Raw genomic sequence first — 12,556 nt, forward strand, 5'->3', positions numbered from 1 at the left:
CCTTCGTCAGTCTGTCTAAGAACCTGGATCCCCTGTAGGTAAAAGTTAAAATCTTGTGGTTTTTTTTAGGAGGAAATTTAGGTAGTCATAAAAATGGACAGTATATATATATATATATATATATGTCTGTGTGCAAAGTTGCTTTAGTCATGTCCAACTCTGCAACCCCATGGACTGTAGCCCGCCAGGTTCCTCTGTCCATGGGATTCTCCAGGCAAGAATACTGGAGTGGGTTGCCATGCCCTCCTCCAGGGGCTCTTCCCAACTCAGGAATGGAACCTGTCTCTTATGTCTTCTTCATTGGCAGGCAGGTTCTTTACTACTAGTGCCACCTGGGAAGCCCCATATATGTGCGTGTATGTGTATATGTATATAGATAGATAGATAGATAGATAGGTATTACTTACTGTAAATTCGAATGTCATTAAAGATGTAACGGGCTTCCCTGGTGGCTGAGATGGTAAAGAATATGCCTGCAAAGCGGGAGACCTGGGTTCGATCCCTGGGTTGGGAAGACCCCCTCCTGGAGAAGGGAATGGTTACCCACTCCAGTATTCTGGCCTGGAAAATTCCATAGACAGAGGAGCCTGGTAGCCTAGAGCCATGGGGTCGCAAAGAGTTGGACACGACTGAGAGACTAAGCAAAGATGTAATAGAAAGAGACATGTTTGTATTGTTAGGACCCTGTCAGTCAGTGGTTGTACTCTGGACAGTTATGGCTGAGCACCTGGGTACCAGGAGATGCTCCAGGGAGTCACCCTGCGTGCCAAGCCTATTCCTCCCCTCCCCTGCTATGTAACTGCTCCGTCCCCTCACCTTACCTCAGTGACCCTTCTGGTCAGATTATTTAACTATTTTCTGTGCCTGATGGTCTCTTGATAAGAGGAATGAAACCTAAAGGGGTGGCAGCCGTAGCTTTAAGTGTAAGGAGCTCTGTTCACTTAGGTGGGACTGAAGGGTGGAAGCATCCATTGGCACACAGGTGCTCAGCCATAACTGTAGAGAGTGATGCACATGTGGGCCCACTCCTACTTCTTGGTTTCCAGATCCATCCGTGAACTCTGAGTGTTGGCTATAGAGCTGTATTCTGGCCACAGGTGCACGGCGGCACCCTGAGGACTGGCGTCCTGTCTTCTCAGGGCACCATGACCATGCTGGTGCCTCAGCTATGCTCTTGAGGGCTCATGACTTTTCGATGGATCTGTAGTCTTGTATACACTGCTTTTCCCCTTTGAGATAAAGCAAGTCCCTTGGTATAGGATGATATCACTGTGGGGAATCCTCTGCTGGTAGGTCAGACTTTCTGTGAGCCTCAGCAGTGGTACTAGTCGAGGCTCTGTGGACAGGAGATTCAAACACATACCTGAAATGTGTGTTCCTCTGGAAAGGATGAATCTCTGGCTGCCTTTTCCATTGTGGAAGGGTGCAGTGTACACCCTTGAGCAACACAGGGGATGATCTGAATAAAACTTATGGTTGGCCTTCCGTATCCATAGTTCCTCTGTGTCCAAAGATCCCACCCACAGATCATGTAGTACTATTTTATTTACTACTGAAAAATACCCATGTATGAGTGGACCTCTACAGTTCAAATGCACATTGTTTAAGGATCAACTGTAATTAACTTGCACCCAGTGGTTGGTTGGTCTCCAGCAGCCAATGAATGGTGCTATACTGGGCTCAGCGTTGGGCCCCCATTGTCAGCAGGTTGACTGTGCAGCTGTGGCTGTGGCTGGTTCGGACTTGGTGAGAGAGAGCCCAAGCTGCTAAACCCACACATAGCCTCTGTCTTTGCCCCCATGACTACTGCTTCATTCCTGAGCCAGTTGGGAACGCACTAGGGTGGCTGAGGACAGAGGCTGGCTGGCTTCTGAGGAGTTGTCAGGGCCACTGCCTGTTCTGCCATGGATGTTCTTGGTAGACATGAGCATGTGAGAGTTCCTCACACGTGCCAGCGTCTATAAGGCCATCACATGCTTCTACCCCAGACCTCCTTGTCTCCAGTCTTTTAATCTTGCTCCTTCCAAGCCCTTGACCAACCAGCTCAGCCGTTCACCACTGCTCATCAGGCCATGGATGTCCTCTCCTTGGGCCACTCCACACAGGTGCAGAACTGGGCGCCTCGTCTGCAGCTTTACCCACTGGGAGGATTTCCCTTGGCATCGTTCCAAGGCCACATCAGGGTGTGGCTAATGCAACCACAATCTGTTTGTGGTTTGCATCCATCTATGGATCCAACTAACCTGTGAATAAGACGGAAAGTTTCCCTTTTATCTGTCGTGGGAATGCTGACCCTTTCCGCATGAGGCCAGATTGGCGAGCTGAGTGAGCAGTGTGGGTGGAGTCATTGTAAGTGATGACAAGGAGGAGGGGTCTGGGCCACTTGCTTGTGCAGCCTTCTTTCTGGATGTGCTTTAGCCTAGTTCTGGGTGTTCCAGCTCCATTTTGTGATGGCCTCTCTGGGGCCTACTCAACCTTGTCACTTGCTAGGTCCCATGCTCTCCAGTTCACTGTGAGTAGTTTGGGCTCTGTGGCTGCTTCATGTCTCATGGTTAGATTTTTCTATGCTTTTCCCAGGGTTAGGGGTGTGTGTGTGTGTGTGTGTGTGTGTGTGTTTTAATATTCTGTTTCTGCTAGACCCCAGAATTGTCTCCTGGCATATAGCTCCATGCCTCAGTGGTGTATGTAACATTGCTACCAAGTCCTATGGTTCTATGTTGCAGCTCCCCTTTTAGTTCCTTCCAGAAGCTAATGCAGTGTTTTTCTCTACCCCAATACCTCTCGTACCATGGGCTCTTCCAGGTTACACGCCCTGAGTGTCAGAACTGCTTGACATGTAGCTTTGATCTTCTGTGGAGCCCGTTTTTGTTCTGGGTCTTTTTTAAAACCAGTAAACTTTGAAGTTACCTGAAAAATGTGTAGGAACAATATTCCCAAGTATGGAATACACTGATTGCAAACCTGTAGACACCTAGCAAGTGCTGTGCTTCTGTTTCAGTGGGAAGGTGCAAGGTGTGAGCCTGTGTCTTTCACTTTGGAGGGGATATCCTGACAGTCCCCAGGTCCTGGGATCCCTAGAACCTTAGCCATTGGTCAAGGCATTGCATCTTTGTAGGGTATATCTCCCACACTGTGCAGCACATGTGTTTCACCAAGACTTCCAAGATCCTGGCTAATTCTCCTCTTCTAGCTTCATTAACACGATGCCCTCAGTGCAATGGACCAATGTGATGTTCTGAAGTGTGTCCAGATAGTCTGGGGTCCTTTGGATGATATTGTGACAGAGAATTAACATGGCCCTGGAGCTAGCCTGTCAATGTATGGCTGTTGTCCTTTCCATATGAAAATAAACTTCTGGTCTTCCTTCTAGAAAAGGGAAGGTGAAGTTGCTCAGTCTCCAGACTCTTTGCAAACCCATGGATTGTAGCCTACCAGGTTCCTCGGTCCATGAGTACTGAAGTGGGTTGCCATTTCCTTCTCCAGGGGATCTTCCTGACCCAGGGACTGAACCCAGGTCTCCCGCATTTTAGGCAGACGCTTTCCCATCTGAGCCACAAGGGAAGTCCTTCTTGAAGGGTGTGAATAAAAGCATCACCAGATCAGTAGCCGTGACCCAAGGCTGTGTCAGTCTGTTCTGGTGAAGACACCACCTCTGGCATAGCTCCTTCTCTTGTGTCCACTATCTGGTTAGATCTGTGGTTGTTTATTATCATCTGCCATAATCCATCTGGTTTTAGCCTTGGCCAGGGTAAGATGGTGATTTAAATAAGCATTGATAGGCATCAGACTTCCCTGGTGGCTCAGACGGTAAAGCGTCTGTCTACAATGCGGGAGACCTGGGTTCGAGCCCTGGGTTGGGAAGATCCCCTGGAGAAGGAAATGGCAATCCACTCCAGTACTGTTGCCTGGAAAATCCCATGGACAGAGGAGCCTGGTACACTACAGTCTATGGGGTCGTCGCAAAGAGTTGAACACGACTGAGCGACTTCACTTCAGATAGGCATCACTGCCTTGTCATTTTTAAAGCTTTGTGAGTAGTGCTTATTTCCCAGGGGAAACAGGATTTCGGAATCTTCCACTTGTCCTTTCCCATCACAGTGGCTCTTAGACTGTAGGTCCAAGAAGCAATGTGGTGTTTCTGCTATCTGTTTTACATATGTCCTTTCCAGTTTTATATTGAAGAATCAGAGAAACGACCACCAGGTAGGCCTGTGGATTGGGCCAGGCCTCCATTTCTTAGCTGACCCCTCTCTGCCCCTAGTCCAGCAGAGGGACTGTGATGGCACTTTGGGTCACAAGGTGTCAGTAACAAATTAGACCCTGAAATTTATAGTCCTCAAAAGACCTGGCTATGGTTACCTTTTTGAAAGAGGAATAACTTTTTTATCCACCTGATTCCACCTGCTGGGACACACCTTTTCACCTGTGTCCTGTCTGGTCCACCATACAGATGTTAGACAACACAGTTTCTTCCGTCTGCAGTCAGTGTTGGGGTCCTGTTGCTATCTAGCCAGTATGTTATCCATCTCCTTAGAGTCTGACCCTGGAAGCAGAGCCCAAGACAGGGGCCCTTGTGAAAGTGATGTGCTTGGGATGGGCTTCCCGGGGGAGGGGCCTCGGGGAAGCAGGCCAGGGCAGGGATGTACTCCCTGGAAACCTCACTTTAGCCTGGTCCCACAGGGAGCTCTGGATTAGGAGTTGCTTCAGAGTTGGTCTCACTTTCATGCAAGAGGACTGGCCTGGGGTGCCCTGTGCCTGTCGGTCACTGACTTCTGGGTTCCTCCCAGAAAAGGACCCTGCCGGACTCCTACTCACTGGGGTGAATTCTATGGAGAAGGAGACAGCTTTGAGTCATTAGGCTATCAGCAGCCAAGAGCCAGCTGAAGGATGAGCATCCTGAGCCCAGGAAGAGGCTCAAGGTGGGACACTAATGCATCTAAAGGCACCTGGGATCCTCTCTATGGACCTGCTGTTCAGATCTCATTTTACCAGTGAGGAAACTGGGGCACAAAGAGATTGGGTAGTATTTCAGGGGTCGTCTAGCAAGTAAGTGTCCAGGCTGGGCTTTGAACCCACACTCTCCATTCTTTGAATTTGGGACTATGTACATCATTGTCATGCTTCACTGCTTTCCAGGCTGCCAGACCAAGGCCTGCATCTCTCTCTCTCTCTCTCTCTCTCTCTCTCTCTCTCTCACACACACACACACACACACACACACACACACTGGGCACAGCAGGGGCAGGAGTGTCTGGCATTAGTAGAGTGGACTTAAGTAACGAGGTAGGAAGACTATTAATTTCAGAGTTCAGTGGCCCATGGATTTGGACAGATGAAGGCTTTTTAAAAAACAACTTTTTATTTTGAAATGATTTTAGATTTATAGAAAAGTTGCAAAATAGTAAAAGAATCCTCCTATACCCTTCACTCAGCTTCTCCTAATATTAGCATCTTATATAACCATAGTATAATTATCAAAACCAGGGAATTAACACTGGTATAATACAGTTAGCCAAGCTACAGACCTAGTATAAACTAGGCTGCAGTTTAAAAGCTTCCCCCGTTTTTCCACTAATGTCCTTTGTCTCTTCTGGGATCTGATTCCAGATCCCACTTTGCCTTTGATTGTCCTGTCTCCTTGGTCCCCTCCAGTCTGTGACAGTTTCTCTCTTTCTGTGTCTTCAGTGCCCATGACAACTTTGAAGAGTATCAGTCAGTAATTTTGTAGAATGTCTCAAATGAGTTTGTCTGATGTTTTCTCCTGACTGGATTGAGGTTCTGTGCTTTGGGTGAGGATGCTACAGAGGCCACTCTTGGTGCATCATTTCAGGGGTACCTGCTGTCAATATATCTTATTAGTGTGGTGTTAACCTTGTCCCCTTGGCTAAGGTGGTACCTGCCCATTTTCTCCATTGTGAAATTAACCATTTTCCCCTTTTGTAATTAATAAAAATCTTAAAGGGATATACTTTCAATATATATATATTGAGTCAAATATCCTGATTTGACTCTAGTTTTAGGATAGACGGATGCAGTTTTTATGCCATTTCCTGGACTCTTTTAACAAGGTAGAGTTGACTTCTTTCAGCAGTTCTCTGATCAGGAGTGGAATTTAGGGGGCTCTGTGCAGGTTGAAGGCAGTACCTCCCAGTCCTCCCTGCAGGCAGCCAGCTGACAGCCCTTTCTGGCTGTTAGTCATGGTTGGTTCTGTCACGGGAACATTATTAGCCTTTCCTGCTTCCTTTCCTCATCCCCTCCCCTGCTCATTTATACTTCAGTCCCCGTGTTTCCTGGCCTTTCCCCCTCCTTCCTTTGGTTTGCTTGTTGAATCAGTTGTGGCCACAAAGACTCCCTGTGGGGCCTGCAGTCTGCTCAGAACTCTGCAGACTACGCTTACAGTAAACCAGAGAAGGTCAAGATCACCTGCTCCCACCCTCATCCTTCACGGGTGAGGAAAGACACGGAGAGGTGTGGAGAGGAATAAGTGAATGCCACAGCTGGGTCTAGAACTGAGCTTCCTGACCTCCGTGCTATCTGTTCCCCAGGGTGCCCCCTCCCTCGGGGCTGATCCTGCAGAGATCAGGGGGAGGTCCCTGCTGACTGGCTGCCTGGAACCTCATCACCTCTTACCCTGCTCCTCACCTGTGGGGAAGTCTGGCTTCCTGTCCTGGCTTCTCGTCCTCAGTCCTGAGAAAGGGGACTGCTGTCTCTGCCTGGTTGTAAACTAGGGGCCCCACGTCTGGCTGTGGGGAAGGCTTCCCTCTGCTGTGTCTTGGGGTACCGGACAGAAAATGCAGAGTCTCTTGCCAGTATCCAGACCAAGAGTGGTGGTTCCTCCTCTTGCCTCCTGAGGACCAGGTTGGGGTGGGGGTGCTCACCTTCATTCCCAGCTTCGACCTCATCTTTGGTCTCCTTCACCTCTTCAGTTCAGTTCAGTTCAGTCCCTCAGTTGTGTCCGACTGTTTGCAACCCCATGAACTGCAGCACGCCAGGCCTCCCTGTCCATCACCAGCTCCCAGAGTTCAGTCAAACTCATGTCCATCGAGTCGGTGATGCCATCCAGCCATCTCATCCTCTGTCATCCCCTTTTCCTCCTGCCTCCAATCCCTCCCAGCATCAGAGTCTTTTCCAATGAGTCAACTCTTCGCATGAGGTGGCAAAAATACTGGAGTTTCAGCTTCAACATCAGTCCTTCCGAAGAACATCTAGGACTGGTCTCCTTTAGGATGGACTGGTTGGATCTCCTTGCAGTCCAAGGGACTCTCAAGAGTCTTCTCCAACACCAGAGTTCAAAAGCATCAATTCTTCGGCGCTCAGCTTTCTTCACAGTCCAACTCTTATATCCATACATGACCACAGGAAAAACCATAGCCTTGACTAGACGGACCTTTGTTGGCAAAGTAATGTCTTTGCTTTTTAATAATTTGGAAAACTCAGCAGTGGCCACAGGACTGGAAAAGGTCTGTTTTCATTCCAATCCCAAAGAAAGGCAATGCCGAAGAATGCTCAAACTACCGTACAATTGCACTCCTCTCACATGCTAGTAAAGTAATGCTCAAAATTTTCCAAGCCAGGCTTCAGCAATACGTGAACCATGAACTTCCAGATATTCAAGCTGGTTTCAGAAAAGGCAGAGGAGCAAGAGATCAAATTGCCAACATCTGCTGGATCATCGAAAAAGCAAGCGCGTTCCACAAAAACATCTATTTCTGCTTTATTGACTATGCCAAAGCCTTTGACTGTGTGGATCACAAGAAACTGTGGAAAATTCTGAAAGAGATGGGAATCCCAGACCACCTCACCTGCCTCTGGAGAAACCTATATGCAGGTCAGGAAGCAACAGTTAGAACTGGACATGGAACAACAGACTGGTTCCAAATAGGAAAAGGAGTACATCAAGGCTGTATATTGTCACCCTGCTTATTTAACTTCTATGCAGAGTACATCATGAGAAACACTGGGCTGGAAGAAGCACTAGCTGGAATCAAGATTGCCAGAAGAAATACCAATAACCTCAGATATGCAGATGACACCACCCTTATGGCAGAAAGGGAAGAGGAACTAAAAAGCCTCTTGATGAAAGTAAAAGAGGATGTTGAAAAGTTGGCTTAAAGCTCAACATTCAGAAAACGAAGATCATGGCATCTGGTCCTTCACCTCTTAGGGAACAGTTATTATGTGCAAGTCACTGCTTTTTATGCATTTTCATTGAATCCTTAAACTCTGTGAGATAGACATGAGTCTCCCCATTTGGCAGGTAAAGGAACTGAGGCTCAAATAAGTTAAGCAGATTCCTCCAAACTGCACAGATAGTGAGTGTTTGAGCTAGCATCAGAGTCCAGGTCCTGAAAAAATGTGGGACTATTTTTGTTCCTTATTAGCAGCTTTTATGATCGCTTATAGAGATAGAAGCCTAAAGCCATTATCCACATTATTATTATTTTCAGATTGTCAGAGTCTATAACATTTTCACAGTTTTATATGACCATTCCCATAGCTGTTTCTTTTTAATTTCATTGTTAAATAGATTCAGTGTGATCCTGGTTCTTATGCACCATTCCTGGGCTTTTCATTCTGAACCGTCTCTTCATTGGCTAGATGTTATCATTTAGTACAGTCCCCAGGCTTTTGGGCACCAGGGGCCGTTTTTATGGAAGTCAGTCTTTCCATGGACCTGGGTGGGGGGTGTGGTGAGGGAGAATGCTTTAAGTTTCTCCCGCCGCTCACCTCCTGCTGTGCAGCCCAGCTCCCAACAGCCCACAGGCCGTTACCGGTCCAGGGTTGGGGACCCCTGATTCAGTAGTTTGTTCAAAATGGACTCAGAGGTGCTGTGATCCCCTAGGTCCTTGATGGTGGGAATGTCAGTCTCGCCTTCCTTGCTTGAACAGGTGGAGATGCTGTCAGTCACACCTGGAGTCAGCCTCTGCGTCTGTTCTTTCACTGTCGATGAATGTTGCTCTGGGGAGGCTTGAGGTCAGCAAGTGCTTTCCCTTTTGTAGATGGGAAGATGACTTAGTTCTGCCTGGGTTCTTGCTGATTTCTGTCTCAATCGACTATGTTCAATCCCTAAACCAAGAAGCATCTCTGGGGCAGCTGTTCGGCATCAGTTTTTCGTGGAACATGGTGTACTCTTGGGTTGTACACATTCCATTCTTTATTCTTCAGTTCAGTTCAGTTCAGTCACTCAGTCGCATCTGACTCTTTGAGACCCCATGAACCGCAGCACGCCAGGCCTCCCTTTATTCTTATCAGGGGCTTAAAAAAAAAAAAAACAACAAGAATGAATACCTTTTTGGGTGTTCCCCCGGCTTCAGGTTTGCTGATTTTCTGATGTTGGGTTACCTTTGCTGTTTCAGGGTATTTTATTTTCACTCTTCTAATTGCTTCAGTAAGTTGAGCGTTCCTCCTCTGCACTCTGTGACTCACCCAAAGGTGCTAAGTTACTTCAGGCGTGTTCAACTCTTTGCTACCCTGTGGACTGTGGCCTGCCAGGCTCCTCTCTTCATGGGACTCTCCAGGCAAGAATACTGGAGTGGGTTGCCATGTCCTCCTCCAGGGGGTCTTCCCTACCCAGGGATTGAATCTGAATCGCTAATGTCTCCTGCATTGGCAGGCAGATTCTTTACCACTAGCGCCACCTGGGAAGCCCCAGTCTGGCAGTAGGATCCAACTATATTTTAGAAAAGTCTCTCCAGCAGCAGTGTGAAAATTAAACACATCTCCAAAGAGTATCTGTTGGTCAGCTCTGCAAAGAGGCCATGTTGTTGTTTAGTCACTAAGTCGTGTCCGACTCTTTGTGACCCCGTGAACTGCAGCAAAAAGGCCAGGGGAATATCTTTTGTACTCATAGCTGGGGCGCTGTGCAGTAGAGCAGTTTCTGAAACAGGCTGACACCCGCTCCCCTTCCTTATCCCTGCCCCACTGCAGACACCCTTAGCTTCTGAGGGCAGCTGAAGAACACCCAGCTTCTCCTCCCACTGCTGTTCTCTTGTGGACTTCTGGAGATGGTTTCTAGAGCTGTTCAGATGGCAGCCAGGGCCAGGGGCTACACATCTGGATAATAGATCTCAAGGTTGTTGTGTTTTCCCAGCACAGCACAGAGCAGGGACCAATTATGGGGTTCCTCTGCACAGCAGGCCTCATTACTGTGCTCAGCATGGATGGGCAGAGGCAGGCAGAGCTGGGGAATTTAGCTGGCTTGGTGGAGGGAGGAGAAAATCATTGATTCCTCCTCTGCCATGCAGGTCTGCCCCATGTGAGCTCATCTTCAGGGAGGTGCTCACACCTCTGTACTAGTCTTGAGAGCCAGCTGCCTCCTGGTGCTCCAGGGTGGCCCTGGGTCCTTGATACTATAAGCAGAAGTTTTGTATCTATGTCCGTAAAGACATTTCTCTGGGGAAAAGGGCTTCCATCGCATTGAAAAGGGGGCTGTGTATCCTCAGAATAGTTAGGAATGCCTGCTCTATCTAACTCCTACACTTGACAGGTGAGGAAAACTCACCAGAGACCCAGGGAGTAGAAGCAGTTTACGTAAGGATGCAAGGGAGTGGCCAAGGCAGATCTAAAAGCCGGATCTCTGGGCTCCTTCCGGGAGTTCGCGATGCCTCTCTGGTCAATCACTTCCTGCTGCACAGGTCACCATATTGTCTTCACTTTACTAACAAATGGAGTTGTAACTTCCATTTACTGAGTGCTCGTGTGTACACAGCACAGTGCCCAGTGCTTTACTTAGTCTATTTGTTCACAAAACAGAACCATGATTTTACCGACTAGGCAGCCAAGGCTCTCCCAGTGGAGAGGGAAAGGCTAATCGCTTGCCCAAGGTCAGAGACAGTGACTGGAGGACAGAGAGGGCACACTCAACCCTTTGGGGCATCCGTTCTACCCACCCCCACCTCCCCTCTCTTTGGACTCCTGTCTCAGTCTGCTTTTTCTCTCTGGGCCAAACCAGAGCTTCGCCCTCTCTGCAGCGTTTTCTGGTGGCCCCAGCCCTTGCTGGTCTTCCTCGTCTCTGGGAAGACAGGACCACTGCAGCTTCTTCGTAGGTAAATGATTTTGGTTCAGCTCTTGGTCCTGCTGCTTCCTTGGTGACTGCCCTTGGGCATGCTTACCTCTCTCCTAGCTCTGCTTGTGTGTGACATGGGAATAGTAATATCCAAATATTGGGGATTTTAAGAGGATTGAATGAGATAATTAACATCCATTGAGTCATTTATCCAACAAATATTGGAGAACCTACCATGTATCGGGTTTCCCAGGTGGCACAGTGGTACAGAATCCACCTGCCAATGCAGGAGATGCAAGAGCTGTGGGTTTGATCTCTGGGTCCGGAAGACACCCTGGAAGAAGAAATGGCAACCCACTCCAGTATTCTTGCCTGGAAAATTCCATGGACAAGAGGAGCTTGGTGGGCTACAGTCCATGGCGTCACAGAGTCAGACAGGACTGAGCACGCATGTGCACCGTGTACCATGCACTATGCCAACAGTGGTGAACAAAACAGAAACAGTTCCTGCTCAAAGAAGGGCGTGGCCAAGTCGGAGAGACAGGCACGAGATATATGTTATAATGAGACAATTTTGCCTAATATAGGCTGTGACTTCCGAATTCTATGAAAGAGATGTATAAGGTTTTAGGAGAATATAGGCGGGACTTTTTTTCAACCTCAAGATTCATAGAAGCCCTCTTTAAAAATATAACACTTGGTTTGAGAGCCAATGGATGAAGAGGAATTGATGAGATGAAGAATATCCCAGGCAGAGAGCATGGCAGGTATGGAGGTCTGAGATGATGTATTTTTTGCAAGAACTGCCATAACAAATTGGGAGGCAGATTGCATAAGACTGGGAGGCTTAAATTGCAGAAGTTTGTTTTCTCAAACTTCTGGAGGCCTGAGGTCTAAGATCAAGGAGTTGACAATGCTGGTTTTTCCTGAGGCCTCTCTCCTTGGCTTGTAGACGGCTGCCTTCTCATTGTGGTCTTTTCTCTGTAGGAGGGCAGATTTACCTGGCATCTCTAACTCTTTTTTTTTTTTTTAAGATTTTTTTTAATTTAATTTTTTGGCTGTGGTGGGTCTTCATTGTTGCACATGGGCGTTCCCTAGTTGCGGTGGGGGACGGCGTACTCTCTGTGGTGGTGCACAGGCTTCTCGCTGCGGTGGCTTCCCTTGATAGAGCACAGGCTCCAGGGCATGCGGGCTTCAGTACTTGCGGCTCACAGGCTCAATTGCTCCACAGCATGTGCGATCTTCCGGACCAGGGATCAAACCAGTGTCCCCTGCACTGCAAGGCAGTTGCTTAACCATTGGACCACCAAGGAATCCCTCTACCTCCTTTTATACGGACACAAGTCATATGGGATTAGGGCTCCACTCTGATGGCCTTTTAGAACCTAATCATCTCTTTGAAGGACCTATCTCCAAATGCAGTCACATGGAGCAGAGCACACCCAAATAACCTCATCTAACCACAATTACCTCTAAAGGCCCTGTATGTGTGTTCAGCTGCTCAGTCTTATCTGACCCTTTGCAAACCCATGGACTGCAGCACGCCAGGCT

The 12,556-nt window shown here is 48.1% G+C and overlaps 1 protein-coding gene across 1 annotated transcript in view; it reads left to right on the forward strand.

The window, feature by feature from the left end:
* Positions 1 to 12,556, forward strand: part of GALNT14 (polypeptide N-acetylgalactosaminyltransferase 14) — a 219,930-nt gene that overhangs the window by 111,737 nt on the left and 95,637 nt on the right. The gene's annotated exons all lie outside the window — the stretch shown is intronic.

This window comes from Capra hircus, chromosome 11 (genome assembly GCF_001704415.2).
Source record: "Capra hircus breed San Clemente chromosome 11, ASM170441v1, whole genome shotgun sequence".
Taxonomy (NCBI): domain Eukaryota; kingdom Metazoa; phylum Chordata; class Mammalia; order Artiodactyla; family Bovidae; genus Capra; species Capra hircus.